Source organism: Linepithema humile, chromosome 5 (genome assembly GCF_040581485.1).
Source record: "Linepithema humile isolate Giens D197 chromosome 5, Lhum_UNIL_v1.0, whole genome shotgun sequence".
In the NCBI taxonomy this organism is placed as follows: Eukaryota; Metazoa; Arthropoda; class Insecta; order Hymenoptera; family Formicidae; genus Linepithema; species Linepithema humile.
This window is the reverse complement of record NC_090132.1, coordinates 28,863,953-28,882,052: the sequence shown is the minus strand read 5'-3', so window position 1 is coordinate 28,882,052 and position 18,100 is coordinate 28,863,953. Positions and strand designations below refer to the sequence as shown.

At 32.9% G+C, this 18,100-nt stretch overlaps 1 long non-coding RNA gene across 1 annotated transcript in view; it reads right to left on the bottom strand.

Annotated features, from left to right (window-relative positions):
- The window catches only part of LOC137000252 (uncharacterized), a 71,211-nt gene extending 57,432 nt beyond the window's left edge, over nucleotides 1-13,779 (bottom strand). The window contains exons 1-2 of the long non-coding RNA XR_010890537.1: nucleotides 12,146-13,779; nucleotides 11,842-11,879 (exon numbers count right to left, since the gene is read on the bottom strand). This is a non-coding gene — a long non-coding RNA (uncharacterized lncRNA). The remainder of the gene's footprint in view (nucleotides 1-11,841; nucleotides 11,880-12,145) is intronic.
- Nucleotides 13,780-18,100: the final 4,321 nt, after the last annotated feature.

Genomic DNA, 18,100 nt, shown 5'->3' with positions numbered 1-18,100 from the left:
AATAATCATTAATTTTGGAAATTTATCTTATAAATTTTAACCCGCTCTCTTTGTGTTAGAAATAAAAATAATTTGTCTTTAAAAAAACCGGAAAATACGAAAATTCAATGCGATAAAAATTGTTGAAAAAGTGCCAAATGTTATACGCACACAAATCTATCGTCATATTTATCGCTGAATATCATGTAAGCACAGCTGCATCCGTACATCTGATGAAATTCGAAGCATGACTTCGTGAAACAATCGTGTAACACGTTGCCGCTATTCATAAAATCCGTTCTCTCCGTCGTGGTACTTTCGAAAAATCACCAAGTCAATCTACAAGCAGAAAAGGATCCGAAGGAGAAAAAGGACTGTTCTAATATTCCGCTGGATGACTCGGTGATTTCACGAACTCTGCAATTTTCCGTCTCACGGATACAGTAAATCGGATGTGTGTACGTGCCCCGTATCAGGAGGGATGGATGACCGCTGTGCAGTCGTCGATATTGATGTCGACTGGCCGGAGGGTTGTGGTTCCTAGCCGTCAAAACAAAGTAATTTGTCTGCAGATCCGACGTGTGGATCCGCCGTTTCACGTCGCGGGATGCACGTGGCCCGGCTTGTTACAAATCGCCGGGCAACCGTCAGTCAGGTTCGACGGTTCCACTTCGGGTCTCCGGATTCCCAGTGTGCCGCAGCTGTTCCCGGATCGCGGAAATTTCGTGGGATCGATCTTGTGCGACGCCGCTTGGGGACGGCGGTAAATAATTGCGCTCCCAACTTCGACAAGTTCTCCTTAAAGAGAGCGTGTTCGTTAATCGTGCTAATTTCTTGTTATTTTTCGGACATCGTCGAAACTTTTCTCTTATTTGCTCACATCAAGATCTCCAGATAATTCAACATTCGACAAGCTCTGCTATTCTCTTATCAGGCTGCCAATACCGCGTTAGTTAAATTTGACCATAGAAGCGTAACAACAACGTCTTACAGTGAAATGCCATTGTTGATGTAACATTGTCAAAAATGCACGGTTCAGCGCGACAATGCTGTACAGTTGACTTAGTACTTTGAATACAATTCAAACACAGTTTGCGTTGGTCGGTATTGACATAGATCTGTCAGTAGACATAATAACGGGGTTGCATGTATTTTCTTGTAAATCTCGTTAGTCGTTAAGGCTACATTGGATATAATGAAGCAGTACAAAAACTAAATTTCAGAAAATTCATAAAGAATTGATGTTATTAATGCGTACTTATTTTTAAACAATGTAGCTTTAGAGACTTTTTCAAAATCTCCAAATAATTTAATATTCATAAGCTTTACCATTCTCTTATCAGTGAAATTAATTATCAATTTAATAAAAAAAATTTTATCTTTACTTTTAATACTTTCTACAATTTCGTAATTATTTAAATATGTATATAGAAACATATCAAATGTTAAAAGAATTAGGAAACGTTTAAGATACAGCTCGTTTTTTCGAATCCACCTCGCATACTCGCGCTCTTGTCAAACGATTATGAATGATTTCGTATAACAAGTTAAATTTCCTAAATTTTAAATAGCCAATAATATCTACTCAAAGCGGTGCGCGCGCGTTGTCACGGAATCATTGAATTATACGGTCCATATCGTTCCTCACTCTCGAGTTTGAACTCTCATTGTATGTGTGTACGCCCCGCTTCGATCGAGCGCGAATTCCCAGACGTCAAAGCTCGCCGATTCGAAATCCGACGTCACTTTCCCGAAGTTCCAGTTCGTAAGGAGGAAATGAATAGACTAGGCGGGCGGTGAATGAATAGGATGAGATGTCTAGCCCAACATTGTTTGCGTGGCTTTGCCGCTGGCTTTGAGAGCTTTCTCGAGAGGAACGCCACTATAAGGGCTATGAAAAGCGAGATAGGAACAGAGTGAACGTAAAAATTTTAGGAAGTTTTAGAGAAACACGCGGTAAATTTTCTACAAAAACCCTGTTTGAATATTAATAGCGGCTTTCTTGAAATACTTTGTGTCATTTTTATTTTTAACTAAAACGTCACATAAATATATCAAAATAAATATTTTTCACAATCTTTTAATGTTTGCTAAATAATAATAAAAATTTTTTTTTAATTTCATTATTCCTATTATTTTGTTATGGTTCAGCTTTTATCCAGCATCAAATTTAGTAAAATTCTAAATTATATATTGGTTATTACTATTATTATATTATTAGTTATTTAATAATTATTTTAAATCTATTGCTTTACAATATATAAATATGCATGTGTTAAAATTTTCTTGTTGAAATTTTCACGCAAGATTGTTTCAGTATTTCATCTTATTGCCAGACGGCAAAATTTTAAATCATGGCTCTGGACATTCCATTTTACATGTGCAATAAATTACGATTGCGACAAATCTGATCATATCCGCCAAATTCTGTAATTTTTTTCAACCATTAGTTTAAATTTACTAACAGATTTTTTTTTTTTTGTAATTTTAGTTTTAAAAAAATCGACACAAATACACCATATAAAATTCATTAAAAAATGAAAAACTAATGCATCCAAATCATCAAATAATCTATAAAAAATAATAATAGATTTTTGGCAAATTTTATAAAAATTTCAACTAAAATTGACACTTGTATCGAAGCTTGGAGATACGTTTTCTCTCTTTTCTTTGCAAATCAGTCACTCGGTGAACTATCTAGTCTTCCCGCATCCTTTCTATTTTCCGCCCTTTCACCTCTCTTTTTCCGAAGCCCTTCACCAGCTTTATTTCGCTTTTCGCTTCATCTGGTCTCTGCTTCATTCAATATCTGCTTCATTTGAATGATCCGCCTTGAATCTCGTGGACACGAAAGAGAAGCCTCTTACATTTTTGCGCAAGAACGACGACGATAAAGTGTTTCAGAAATGAGCGTATACTAAAAATATTTTCTTATGGGCAATTTTTCACTAAACTCTTCTCGTTGGTATGCACGAATGGCGAATAAAAAGCGTATTATGGAATTAGTTAAATTGGGAAAGTATCTTCATCCTGCACTTGTGAATATAATCCCGAAATTTTTTGATAGATACGAAAGAAACTCAAAAACTGAAGAGATTTTTTAAGGAAATATTTTAAAGAATTTTTGCAATCAAAAAAGTCCTTTGAAATGGTCTACATTTCAATCCTGTAAGTAGCATTAAAAAGCTTGATTCCCTAAATGTCTCTTTACTTTGTGACTTATCCTCGTTTCATGTAAATATCAAAGTATACTGAAGAGTATGCTTCAAAAAACTTTTTAATATTAAGAAGAATCATTATTTTTTTCTATAAATTCACATACACGAGTTAAATTTATAAAGTTCAGTAATTCTGCTGAATTACGTACATATTTAAAAAATATATAAGAATTAAAATATATCTATAAATTTTTTATCTAAATAAAATAGATGAATAAATTAAAGATGACTTTATAGATAATTAATAACGATTTTTAAAAAAGTTATATAAGTATGCGCACATATAAATATGTAACCAATAATATAACTTTGTGAAATGCATAATTATTATTAGAACGTATATTATACACTAATAGAATATATTGCATTAAATAAAGATAATAATATTCAATAAAAATCATGTTTATTATAGAAGTCACGTGTTTGATCAGATATTCAAACAGCTCTGCGATGAAAAATTATTACGCTTCGCAAAATTCATCAAAGCTAAATTACTAAAATATTTGCATGTCTCGCGAAATCGTTAATTTATCACTATTGCGTGTATAACTTCCCATATTTGCTTGAGTAAATTGGAATATTGTAATTTCGTCTCTCGACGTGCTTTTAAAGAATTATAAATCAGCCAGCAGCTCACCAGCCAGCATAATATCATATAAAATCACACATTTACGCAGCAAATATGGAGAAATTGTTGTTGTATACTGACAGGTTTTGTTTCGGCAAAGGGAATTAGCTTCGCCCATAATGAAATAATGGGCGACTATGTCTGAACGAGTTTTGAAATCACATTCCGGGTCAGCCAGGAGCATTTAAATTTTATTTCTCTCGTGATAAACGAATTCTCTGGACAATGGCCATTTGCATACAAAATCTTGTGAGGGATATGACAACCGGTCTTCCCGCAGTTACGCATATCGCCGTGTGTGCAATATTATGACATTTCCAAAACGAGTGCATCCTATCTACATATTTTGTTTTTCCTTTTTTTTTTGTAGATATATTTTTGCATATTTTAAACCGCGAGATGTTATACGCAATGATAGATGACGCGTTTTAAAAAGTAATAATTAGTTCTTTGCAATAATTAAACCTCTTTGTAAGAATCTATCGGTTCGATATAATTAAATATTTTCATTAAATTATTTAATTGAAAATAATTTAATAATTAAAAAAAAAAAAGTAAAATACTCGCCAAAAATTGTAAAGCGGCGTTGATTTTGATGCAAATTGATATCTTTGTCATCTACATTTTGCCGACGCCTTTCACAGACCGTTCAACTATTTTCACGGCTTTTTTCACGCCGCTGTCGCGCAATTACATTGTCATTCGATCGCGCTTCGTTTTTTCTGCTCCGACACTTTTACGCGATATTTTAATCGATCAAGACATTTAATGAATTCTTTCTAAGGAAGAGTAAGGAACATCTCTCAGATTCGAGAGGAAGGAGTGTAACGAGGAAGCGCAAACGGGAAATTGTACTTGCACGAATGCAACATAGCTTTTCGATCCTATCATTTTCCTCTTTTCTTTGTCCGTCGTCAGCTGAAATTGCATCTATCGTCGGTTCATATAATGTCTCGTTTCCAAATTTGAGAAACGCTCATCATAATTCAACAGCGATAAATCGTATGCGAACACAGTCCCTCATTGAAATTCGATCCTGGATGACAACGAAGAAGCCGAATTCGATTACACACGTTGATTAGATAAGGATTGAACAAGGTCTGTAATTTCGGTAAGACAGATGAGAGAAGCAAGCGCTGAAAGGCGTGGATGGTTTCGGAAAATACCAGCGCTCTTATAAACGAACCGTGCTAATTCTGAGGAACTTCCTCCTAATCGGAAATTTCGCTTATTCAATTACGGGATTGAATGCTCTGGAATAGCTTTACATATCTTATTCCTAGATTCTAGACACGTTTTCTAATTCGGTAGCGGTGATTTGCGAACGATCGAACGCCTCATAGTAATGGTATTTGTTGCGGTAGACGAGGAAATTGGGAATCAGAGGCAAATGCAAATTCAACAAGATGCTATACAGGTGGCTGCTACAATATATAACGTTTGATTCTAAAGGCACAGCATAATCTTTCTCTCTCTTTTGATCAAAATTTAAAATAAATTGAAAGTAAAACTCAACTTTTTTTTGTAAAAATTAGATTACGCGTTCCCTATATAATTTTTCAACATTTGATTTAAACAATTTTACTGTAATATATAAAATCATACCTAGACAATATAAATTATTATGTAACTTAGTTATTAGAGCAATTGATTATTTAGAATTAATTACAGAGCTATGCATAGATATTGTAAAAATATATAAATACTAGTAAAATTCTCGAATAAAATGAGAGAAGTTAGCACTTATATAAACGGAATATATTAATTCTACTGGAGCAGAAAATGGCCCGTCTGCCACGAATAAATTTTGAGAACTGCCGCACCGGAAAACTTTGGCACGCATAACCGAGTCGAAGTTTCGAACCTGTGCGATGCTTTTTCCGTTCGCGAATTTTAACTCATCGCCAACTATTTTCAGACAGTTCACTCGCATACTCTACTCTGACCGAAATCGATTTTCGAAATCGAACCATCAAAGATTTCTGTCCGAAACTTGGTTTGAAAAAAGGGAACACTTGAAGCAAAGCTCGAAAAATTATAAGTTTGAAAAGTTACAAAGACGAAAGAGCATCGCAAGCGATTACATGTTTAGAACTTATTTTAATAAGTAATTTTTATGTAAATTATGTCATAATTCTATAAACAATTATACAGAATATATACTTTTGAATAGCATTTCAATTCTATTCATCTGCTTCTATTATGCCAAATTCGGCAAGTAATTGCGTATGCAAAGAATAATAATACAATATTCTCTGTGTTATCTCCGCTGAAAGTATTCGCTTATTTCTGAAATGCTAATAACAAAACTTTTTGGCCCGATAATCCCACAAAATTTAGAAAGCATGCAAAATCCATTATAATAATTTCATGTTTTTCTGCTTCAGCAAGTAACAATATTTTTCGCGAATGCATATAAAAAAATTTTGAAACTGCAATTCGCTTAATATTTTTTTTTTATCTAAACTTCTTCGCGAGGAGATGCCGCGATTTCTCGATCGAGTTGCGTGCATCGCGAATGTCGATGTGCGCCCACAAATCGTGTGACGTATTCATGCGCGGCCAGGTCGAGCAATTTAACGGCGTTTCATCAATTTTTCGAAATATCGTTTCGAAGCATCCATCATCAACCCTCTCACTTCCCCTTCGATTTAGGTCGCGATATTAAACGTGATATACGAATTACTCTCGTGGTGTAAGTATGGAAGTTGTTTTTAGATAAGTAATGATTAATCATGCGATTACCGCGATCACATCTTTTAGCGAGTCGCTAATTACTTATCGCGTCCATACTTCCGCGGCCATTAGCAAACTTGAATGTTCGCAACTTCACGAGAAGTTCGCAGACCAATCTTCTGATGTTGCTCATAGTATCCGCTGGTTGAACTTGCTCCCCATTACTTAGTATTGGTCGGTATATTGCGTGAAAAATTACGCAATTACAAATAACACGCCCGGTACTTTGTGAAATACGTCAAGCCGGTCGTTAATTTCCTTCCAAGTTTATATATCTCATCTTACATAAAGCAATTTACACACTCGTTTATATAGGTCAGTAAATTATTTTAATAATATCACATTGCCAAATATGCATTTGTAAAAATACAATATCCCTTCCGTATAAAATTAATATTGATATTGTTTTTTAGAAAATTTCATTGCCTTTATAACTATTAATTTACATTTGTAAAGAATATTTTATCCTTTACTAAAATTAATTAATATTCTTTTCCTTGGCAACTTTTCTCTTTTTATCAACATTAATCAAAATTATTTTAATCATTGATTGCATAACGCAATTATAAGTAGCAATTTAAAACGATACTATTACAAGATGTGACTTAGAATTCAATGAGTCACAAATTGCGTATATTAATAAAAACTGAGGGCAATTCTCTTCTGATTTATGCTAATCGCTTTTCCAGGTGAACCAATTGAATGTCAGGCATTCGGGATAATTTGCCATTTGCGAGTTTTAACTTTCCGTCGTCTCGTTGATCGTCTCGGAACAATCCGAACCTGCATTATCCAATATTATGCCATATTCCGAAAAAGGGGAAAGAAAATGGACGAGATCTCACGGTTTACTATGCGCACGCTATGTTTCATCGCGGATCCGGACCCTGTTCTCTTTCATAGCGGTGACGCAATATGATGTACGAGCGCTTCGTGCTCGCCAGGGAAAAGAATACAGAGTGATCGATGGTATAATTAATTCAGCCGCGATGGAATCGCGGGATGTACGATCGACCGACAGGTATCGATTGCAGGTTGACAAATCTCTCTCATGGAGGCGGAGCGTTAAGTATTAATTAGCATCATCGTTAACCGGTCAACCTTTTAAATATCCAATTGTTAATGTGTTTATAAGTCAAAAAAATATATAAAAAGACACATTATTACTCTACATTATTAAATAGCATTTTTACTACAAACATTTCTAAAATATAGAAGTGTTTTTAAGATAAAAATAATTAAAACTGATTTCTTTTACGTAGGAATAATTCGATTACTAGATTGTTGCTATTTCAGAGTAAAATTTTGCTAGTCAATAATTAGCCGACATTATCCTTTACAAAAAATGATGGAATCTTATACGAAATATCTACGTTGCAGTGTGTAGAAGCGAGGTGTTGCCACTCTTAACCGAGTTTCGAAGTTTCGCGCAGATTTCCAACAGACACCTTTCACGCAGATGTTACCATATTAATGAAGCCATCAACTGTCGCACTCGCATTCTGTCTACCAAGACATTTTCGTCGCCCGTCCGTGACGCAATGAGCTCTCTAACAAGATAAGCAGATATATGCACATACTCGGAAACAGCGAAAATTATGCGAAAATATGAGATTAACATATATTTAAATATATAGCTAACTAGCAATATCTTTTTCAAAAGTAATAATTCTAATATCTAATAATACTGAATGATAAGCTAAATAAAATATAATTTTCTTATGTATAGAAAAGACTGAAATGCTAGACGCATTGTTGCCTTGCGACATTTTTCAATTGTGTAAAATATAAACTACAAAAGTTCGCGATTTAAATTTCTTTTATTCCATTTACGTGGTTAAAATTGATCGCGATTCTCGAAATTTTTTATTTAAGTGTAAAGGTTGAATGTTGGCGCGACTGTGATGTTATTCGCATGCAACGGCGTACACCGCCGATTTCATACGGTGACTTTTTGTGCGAATTGTTATAAAAATAGTACTCTCACAGATGGCCGATTCCGTAGATGCAGAAAGCAGTAAGAAATGATACTTTTTGCATCTTTTCGCCAATAGCAAAAGTGCTGAGTGTTCCGTCTATATTGTGCCTTTTATTGAATTTCATGGCACGTTCAAATGCCACGGTTTGAATTCGCGCGAATATGTTTCGATTATCTTGTTATGAATTTTCATGCGTCAAATACTATAAATTTTCATGTTAAATAATAATCGAACTAATACCAATAATAGCTGCATCCCAAAATTTAAATATGCACAAACGTTCGATAACATTTGATCGTGAATGAAAAGAAAATGACGACGCATAGGATAATCATGGTGAGGATTCGGTCTTAAATACTTCGATCACACGCTACCTGTGAGGGTGTCGATTTTATAGGTGCCTCGCGAACATAAATCCTTCTACGACCAAGACATATCGATCGGTACTTTATCTCGTGCGGAAACGACTCCAAATCACGGCGCGAAGGATCGCGAAACTCGCTCGTGATTCCGTTCCACTTTCGCATAAAGTTTTCACGTCCCTATTAAAGTCGATTTTCCAATCTGACGTTAAATGCACTCATATAGTCGTATATTCTAATACGCTTTAAGGACGCGCAGTTGTCATAGACATGCTATTTTACGTCCCATGTATCATTGTATACGATTGTAACTGCTTTATGTACGAAATAAAGCATAAATCTACGAAGAAATAATAGCAAAAAGCAAAGAACTACCTTTTACAAATAATGCATAATAGCATAATTCATACCAAATTTATGAAGATGATTGAGTTGTTTAAAATTTATGCAAAGAGTAAACTTTCGTGAACAATTTATATATATATATATATATATATATAAAATTCAAAAGTTTTTCTCTAAAAGTAAAGTGTATAATTTTTCTGTAATATTTTAATAAACGATATTAATATTGTCATATATTATGATATTGTTGTTATTCAATACAAATAATAACGAGCTGTTATTTTATTTCATTGCAAGATTTGTAATTTATGATAATGTAACTTACGACAATCACTAAATAATTAAGTAATCAAAACTGATGCAATAATATAAAATAAATATAAAAATTTGTATTGAAAATTTTATTATAAATTTATGAGTAGTTATTAATTTTAAAAGCATCGCTTTAAATACAAATTTTTATGAAACAAAAAATTATATGTAAAAAATCTCTTAAATCTTCTCTCATTTTTTCTTATTGCGGTTAAATCGATTTTACAACCAATTAAAAAAACCTCAGATCCTCGAAGTGCGTGCAATAAACGTTAGAACGAGGACCATGAGTAGCCGAATAGCGGTGCAGAGGTTCGCTTTTATTTCGCTCTTAACCGGGTGCTATAAATCCGCCACTCTCGTCCATGAGGGATGAAAGAACGAGAGAAAGAGAAGGAGATGAAAAGAGAAGAGTGGCTCGACAGGAGCGGAATTGTGGAATAATACAGCGGGGACGCGAGCGACGCGGTGCATCGAATGCGCCAGATTTAATTTCGGCTTTTTTTATATTCGACGTGACGCGTCCAGAATTCAAATGAACTCGATATAATGCCGTTACGCGATCCCGCGGCCTGCAACCGTTACTCTTTATTTTTCGTCTGAAATGCAGTCGAGATTCTTTTGCATTCGACTGCCGTTCGCATCCTGCTACCGCTGCATCTTTCTCGCGCTCGCTTATGACACTTAGCTTTCGTTTTGACTTTTGAATGCATAAATTTTCGTATTACCACAATAAAATAGAATCGCTAGCAATGCTTCAATAAGCCATGCTTATATATAACGGAAATGAATCTCTCTTCGCAAATTGAAATTTCGTGATTTCGTAGTAGATAATAAAATTTTATTTTCCATTTAATTTCAAACAAATCTCTGTCTTCTTTAAATTTCATTAAATCTCGTTTAAAAGATTAGTTATGAAAATATGAAAATTGAATGTTGAATCCATGAAATAACATTTTAGAATCAATTTGATATTTATCAATTACAAATGACCAATATATTATGAAACCTATATTAAGTTAGCAAGCGTATAAACTTGGATGCATATTCATATACATGTAGATTCAAATCCGAATCAATATGATGTAATATTAACACGATGCTTGTGTTTTCTTTTTTCTCACTTTTATTGCGTTGTTTGGTTACTATTTTACAGTTGCTTTTGTCACAAGATAAAATGTTAGAATAAAAAAGCAATAAAAAGACAGAACATATAAAAAATTTTAACGTTAACAGATAATATCAAAGTATGATCACAAAGTATGATCTTTATGAACAATTTAACAACACTAAATGATATTTTTTTGTTTTTCATTCTTTTTCTTGTCCAAACGTAGTCAGAAACAAGTAAAGCGACAGGATTGTGCAAGAAAAGTGGGAAAAAAAAGACCGACTTATTTTCAATCGACATCAGCACACCAAATTTTAATGGCAAACGTAATGTGACATAACTATTTTTAGTCAAATATGTCATTCATTAAAAAGTAAAAGAGTATATAATTTAAATTTTGTCACAATTCAAACTATGAGTATATATTGAGTAATAGCTAAACATTTTTCGAATAGTTATATATAGAAACTATAATAAAATTGCAGTCAGAAGATGTAGTAAAAGTTTCTCAATCAATATGCAGAAAGAGCTCTTTTCGCAAAACGTGTCGTATATAAGAGACTCTCAAATTTTATGATATCTAGCGATAGAAGACCATTTGATAAAATGCGTGCTATAAAACCGAATTGGTACATCGAAAACTGTACAAGAGAAAGAAAGCAATTGCATCAAGCTTTATCGTCCTATCAACAAATTGTGCATTCAAAACTTTGACAATCTGTTCTTTTGCAAAAAAATTAAACAATGAAACTTCTTAATAAGATGAAAAATATATTCGTCTACGTTGCAATTATAATAAGAAAGAATCCAGTTCTCAAAATTAATATTTTCTAAATTTTAATTCTTAAATCTATTTTTTTTACAGTTTGTCTTCATAAAAAGTTTTCTTTTCAACACATATGTTTACACAGTAATTTATATTCATAACATTTTGTAATTTTATGATTTAATAGATTACATACATGGTATATGTAAAATATTCTTCATAAATAGACAGACAAAAAATAATTTTTTTATTTATTTGTAAAAATGCAAATTGTAGATAAGATTCTGATTGTCAAAGCGCAGTTTTTACCAATAAGTAAATATTGGTGAATAAAAATACAATAAATAATCAGTGTCTTGTGTAATTACACAAATATTGTACAATAGAATGAATAAATTTACTCACCAGTCGTTGTACCCTAGCTAGTATGCTAATAGCTATACCTAAAAAAAATTATATGCATTTTAATTGTATATTTATATAAATTATCATACATTTTATATATATGTATTTCTATTTTAAAACAGCATTCAATAAATTGCATAAACAATCCAAATAATAATTCAAAATATATTTTAATAAGTATTTAATAAATATTTGCAAACATCTTAATCAATATTTAATAAATACATAATTATATTTCTGTGTATGTATACTGTCCCAATTGTACATGCACACATTTTAATAATAGAAAAATAATTATATTCACCAGCTAGAGTATTGCAGTTTGCTCCGTACGCTGCAGATTCCATCGTAATATTTTTGTCCAGCTTATTGAAGGATCGATAAATCACAAACATGCACTTAATTACACACATCACTCGATTAAGACACACACTTCACTTTCTAAAAAACGCGAAAATCACGGACGGAATTACGACGTAAATTCGCCACGCCGCGACACACGATACGCAAACGAGATAAAACGTTCTACGAGCATACGTCATGATGTCGTGCACATAAAATTTTATTATTGTCATCTTACACGGTTTGTGGTCCATCTGGCATGCACCTCGTACATATACGCCGAACGAACGAGACGAGCAACCTACCTAGGGTCACGTAAAAGTTATCGCGCATGGATACGTACATAAAACAGTTACGTTACATCCGACTTGATTCCGACGAGCTGAATTTCAACATCATGTTACATCTACCGAGTGCCGCGTTTTCTCTCGAGTGAATGTAGCGATTGTTTCGCATTTTTCCGGTTCCGAAATCCGTACTCACCGAGATTGTTCAATCTGCCGAAATGGCATTAATCGGGAACACCAGCGGTAAATAATACATTCCGGCAATCGCCCGTTACTTTAATCGACACTCCCGACAAAACTCACATTCGTTATGCATTTTTAGCGGGCAAAATGCGCGATTATTCGCAGAGCATCTATGCTCCGCATTAGAGCCAAAGTGACGTAATACATACCGTCACGGCGGTCGGAAGAGAAAGCGCTCAGTGGCATTAACATCGATTATCGATCATTAATCACGGGTACCACCCTAACCTTTTCGACGATATGAGTTTTTAAGGTATATCCAGACAAGCTTGCATAAGCGCATGAGCGTGCATAAGGAATGAATGGTTCATAAGAAAATGCATAATGCGATAATGCATAATATCCAATTGACTGATTTATTTCCTTATGCATATGCTTATGCGTTACGCAAGTTTGTCCTGCATGTAACTTCACGCAACATTTAGATCGATATCGATACTACGCGCGCCACCCTCCGGCCGCCATTGTAATCTCCCCTACGTTGTTTGTAATTCGGAACGCAAAATATGATGCTCCATATGATTAATCGTATTTTTACTCGTTAAAAGTACATACAAAGTACAAGTTTTTGTCGGGAGTGCCGAGTGAAGTGACGGGCAATTGCTACAACATATTATTTACAGTGGATGTTCGCGATTAATGACGTTTTGCGAATCGCGGGTTGAAACTGGCGCAATCCTAAAGAGTGAGATTCTTTTGCCACAACAGAAAGTATATTCTTTATTAGGTTAAAACTAACAAAAATGGCCGACACAAGCTGTTTTCGCTCGTTTAACGGCAAAGGTCGCGAATGTGCGACGCGTTACAACGGTACAATGTTCATTATGTCTCGCATTTGCATTTCGGATATTGCGGCAAATTCGCGACACAAATCAGTGATTTTCATATAAGCACAGTATATGAGTGACTGTCGGTCGTTAGTGTGTATAATCTATTACGGATTTCCAATATTCATCGATTCCGCGATGGAGCTGATGCGGAACCACAATCTGCAACGAGAAACAAACTACAACTCTAACTGCCCTAACTGCTCTAAATGGTGAGTAGAATTATAAATTCATTATTTCAATATGTATGTAATTATGATGACACATGCACATATGCAGTTATGATTATTTATTAAATACTTAAGATGTCATATATTGTCGTATACTGTGTAGACCAAACATAGAATCATCAAAAATTGTAGTTGATTTTTAAGTTATTATAAAAATTAGAAACTTTATTGCACGTCATTTTTTCACATCTTTTTGATGTTCCACGTTTATTACTTAACAACAACTTAATTTCAAATTAACACAATAAGCTTGACTCTGATAATTTTGTTAAACTAGATCTGGGACTTTAGAATGTCCAGTATATACGTATTACGCGTGTATCTCCGAATGTAATCGCATGCGATTACAAACGGCTACGAGCACAGAAATGCGCGAATCATCAGTAGTGTGATGTGTTTGATTTAAAACGTATCCAATAAAACGATCAGTGCAAATCGCATTGTAAATCTTGATAACTCTGTTGCAAAATACAAAATACGCATAATACGTGTAAATGCAATTCTCTTTAATTGTATTTGCAAATTGAATGCTTTGCTTTTGAGCACTAAAGGATTTTATCAAAAATAATTCGCTTAATACACATTAAATAATTATGTACATTTTGTTTTCTGCGTATTAAGCTTTTTATTTGAATCAGTTAGTCTGGCTAATAATAATATTTTTATCTTAATTCCACAAAATTTATTATTTACACAAAATTATTTCGTTATTTCAATCGTTAACTTTTTGAATCTTTTATTGATGTTAATGAATTGAAAAATGAATCAAATTTTTGTGTTCTATCGAGTGAGAAGCATTTCTGTTTGGATTGATGAAAATATTTATATATTGTTATTAAGCTTTTTGTTTTTATGCATACACAAGTAGTATCGGAAGAATGCGAATTGACGATGAGCTCAAAATACTAAACATTTTTAACAGAATGATGAGAAAAGAATAAGGAAAAATAATATCGTGTTATTATAACACCCATCTTTTACGATGCTTTGTTTACTATACTGAAAGTTTAATATTTGAATTTAAAAGCTGTTTTACTTTCGGTATACGCAGGCTGCAAATAGTTGCGCCACTCGGCTAAGCATAAACTTCAACGAAACTTTGAAGAAACTAACATTTACGAGTGTGGGAGAGAAATCTCTCTGCGCGATTTACGATGGCTTACTAAATATTTTACAGATCAACATTTGTCTACCGATCGTACGTCTGGCGGAACCGTATTCATGTGTTCTTTTTATAAAGTTTTATATAAAAACTTTAACAATACCCCGCTCTATACATTGTTCAAACTCACTTTTCTGAAGTATGTAAGTACCTATTTACCTGAAATAGGAATTCACTGTAGAAATTTATTTGAAAGCCAAATCCACTCTTCTTGCGTGAAATTTTACATTCTTCTGTGTTTAATTAAGTAAAGTATTTGTTTGCTTATTATGATCACAAATTAATATATTATTTATTAAATTTGAAACAGAAAAAGACAACTAGAAAGAAAGTTAATATATTTACAATAATTAAAAATAAAACCGAATCTCATTAAATATTGAATCTATGAAGTATTTTGACTTATTGACTAACAAATAAAGGTTTTATTTATTAAAATTTATGCAACAACGCAGTTTTTGAAATATAATTTCATAATAGCGGTTTGTTTGCAAATGATAAAAACATTTTATGTTTAATAATGTCGTTATTTAAAAGGTTTTAATTTTCCTCGTTTGATTTGGCTTTTATGTGTTTTTGCGAAAAGCGCCATGACATGACGACAATTAGAAAAGCAACGAAACAATTGCAGTAACTACGCGTGTTGGATATCAAAGCAATGTCGGACGTATCGACATACTTTTGCGTTTGATTAATCGACAAGCATTTAGCCAGTGAATATTTATCATCCTCTCCTATCAACCGTATGCATTGTCCTCGAGTGCACTTCATGTCATCGTGCGATGCGCTTTCGTGCGTAATCCACTGCTGGCTGTATTAAGCAACGTCGTCCTTAAACGGACAGACTTTACGTATGTACTTTACGAAGATAGTTACGTAGAGAGGATGGTCTTATATAAAATAGTTACAGCGCGCTTCTCACGATGGAAACACACGATTTGTGAAATGCCTTTGTTAGCGTTCCCGTTTTCAAGATATTTAACTCGTTTCATCTTGATTTTCTTCTTCAATTATGCACAAGTGCGTTGAAAGCATGCTGTACAAACAATACAAATTTGTAATTTTATATTTTGAAAGCGTTGAAAGCACGCTGCGCGCAAATAATACAAATTTGTAATTTTACAGTTTTTAATTCCGCATTAATAGTATTGGGAAAAATTATATTTTGTCATGTGGAATTTATTTTGACGATTTATAATTGACAGAATTTGGAATAGAATTCTATTCATAACTTGTGCCATGTAAGAAGCATTTAAAAAATCGAAATACGAATATGCAAAATAGCTATCACATGATTTGCATATACTGAGTATACTGATTTTTTAAATGTTTTTTGTCACATAAGATTTTAAATTCTTAAATTTTATCGCGAATGAGGATATTTAAAGCAAATTAATTAGTGAGAAATTAATGATTTAAATAAATCATAGAAATAAATGAGATTCTTTGGTGGATGGCAAATTTTATGATAGGTGAACCGGAATGCACAGGATCAAAATTCATATTTCTTAAGTATTCAGTATTAGTAATATTATGATATTAATATGTGAGATAATTAACATAGGAAAATAAATACGATCGATGGTTAGTAAAAAAATTAATTTGATTAGCATATGCACACACGAGCGCAAATAAAACTAATTAAAAGTAATACATCAATAAAAAATTATAGATTTTATGATTGGAAGTTCTTGGAAAAATTATTCAAACTCTATTTTAAATTTTTACAGAAATTAATAACAAAAAATTATATTTTGAATAAAATTTTTCACAAAAGCTGTTATATTAAATAACAGTTTAATATAAATGATTATTTTTTGTAATCATTAAAAAATGATTTACTTTTACGTATATCTACGCTTTTGGCATGCTTTATTTTATTTCAATATATTTCACAATTTGTTTCAATTATTTCACAAATAAATTGAAGATATATGAATAATTTTGCTACACTATTACTAGCTGATGCAGAAACATGACTAATGCAATTTTAAAATGATTTCGCTACAACAGTGAGAGAAATGTGAATTTGAAAAGATTAAATATATGTATGTACTCTAGTTATGCCACAGTGAAATATGTGTCCTCTTCGAAGACCGACGCGCATTTACGTAATCGTGGATATCTCATGCATACGTTCTTTCGAGCGTATTGAATTTTGCGCAGAATTTTATATCACACCGCCTAAATTCTCTTTTTCTCTCTTTTCCTCTCTCTCTCTCTCTCTCTCTTTCTCTCTCTATGTTCCATGTACATCGAAAGTACAATAGCAATGTCGAATATCCTTGATACGAAACATATCGCTTCTTTTATAAAAAAAGTGTTACTTGAAACGATTATTTCAATGTATACGAAACGAATTTTAATTTGTCGTGATTTCTAATAAAATTTGCGAGCATATAATTAGCACTTTGTTACATGTTTCAGTCTATGATTGCGCAAAATGCTACAATTTAAACAATGTTGTACACGAATAACTAAATATCCTAAAAAAAACTAAAAAATAAGCTTTTCTAGATCTTTTCTAAAGATCTAAAATATAATTATATTTAATGTACATAAATCTTTTTTATACAAATAGTTGCCAACTTACCTTAAAATTGCTTTGATGCTCTCTTGGTTTTCTTCTCTTTCTCTCAGTCAATTGATGGCTGTTTTTTTTCATTCGCTTACTCGCAAGAAATTAATTACGATTACGCGTGATAATAATTATGACAATGACGATCCGCTCAACACTCGTGGCGTTGTAAACAGACAACGACAACAGAGGAAAATCGAAAATTGTGCAACTTTGCGCGTAATTCGCCGCGGCTATTCTGTTGTACATTTGAACTAATTTTCTATGTTTTCTGTATTTTTCATACATGTAAAATAGTAAATAATATCCATTCGGGTATCGGCTAATTTTGAATATTTAATCCGAATGCTAATCGCGGTAGCGCGAATTAATAATCAATAATTACTCATAATACCAGTGCTTATCGCGATTGTGATTTATAAATTAATTATGCAGTGATACAAAATTAATTATGCGGTGATGCGATTTCCCTCGTATCTTACCTCTTTGAGCATCCTCGCACGAATAGTAGCAAGATGATGGCGCGTAAGATTAAAAATAAATGCAAAATATTTGAAATAATCGAAAATGTGACGGCTGCTTTTTCACTG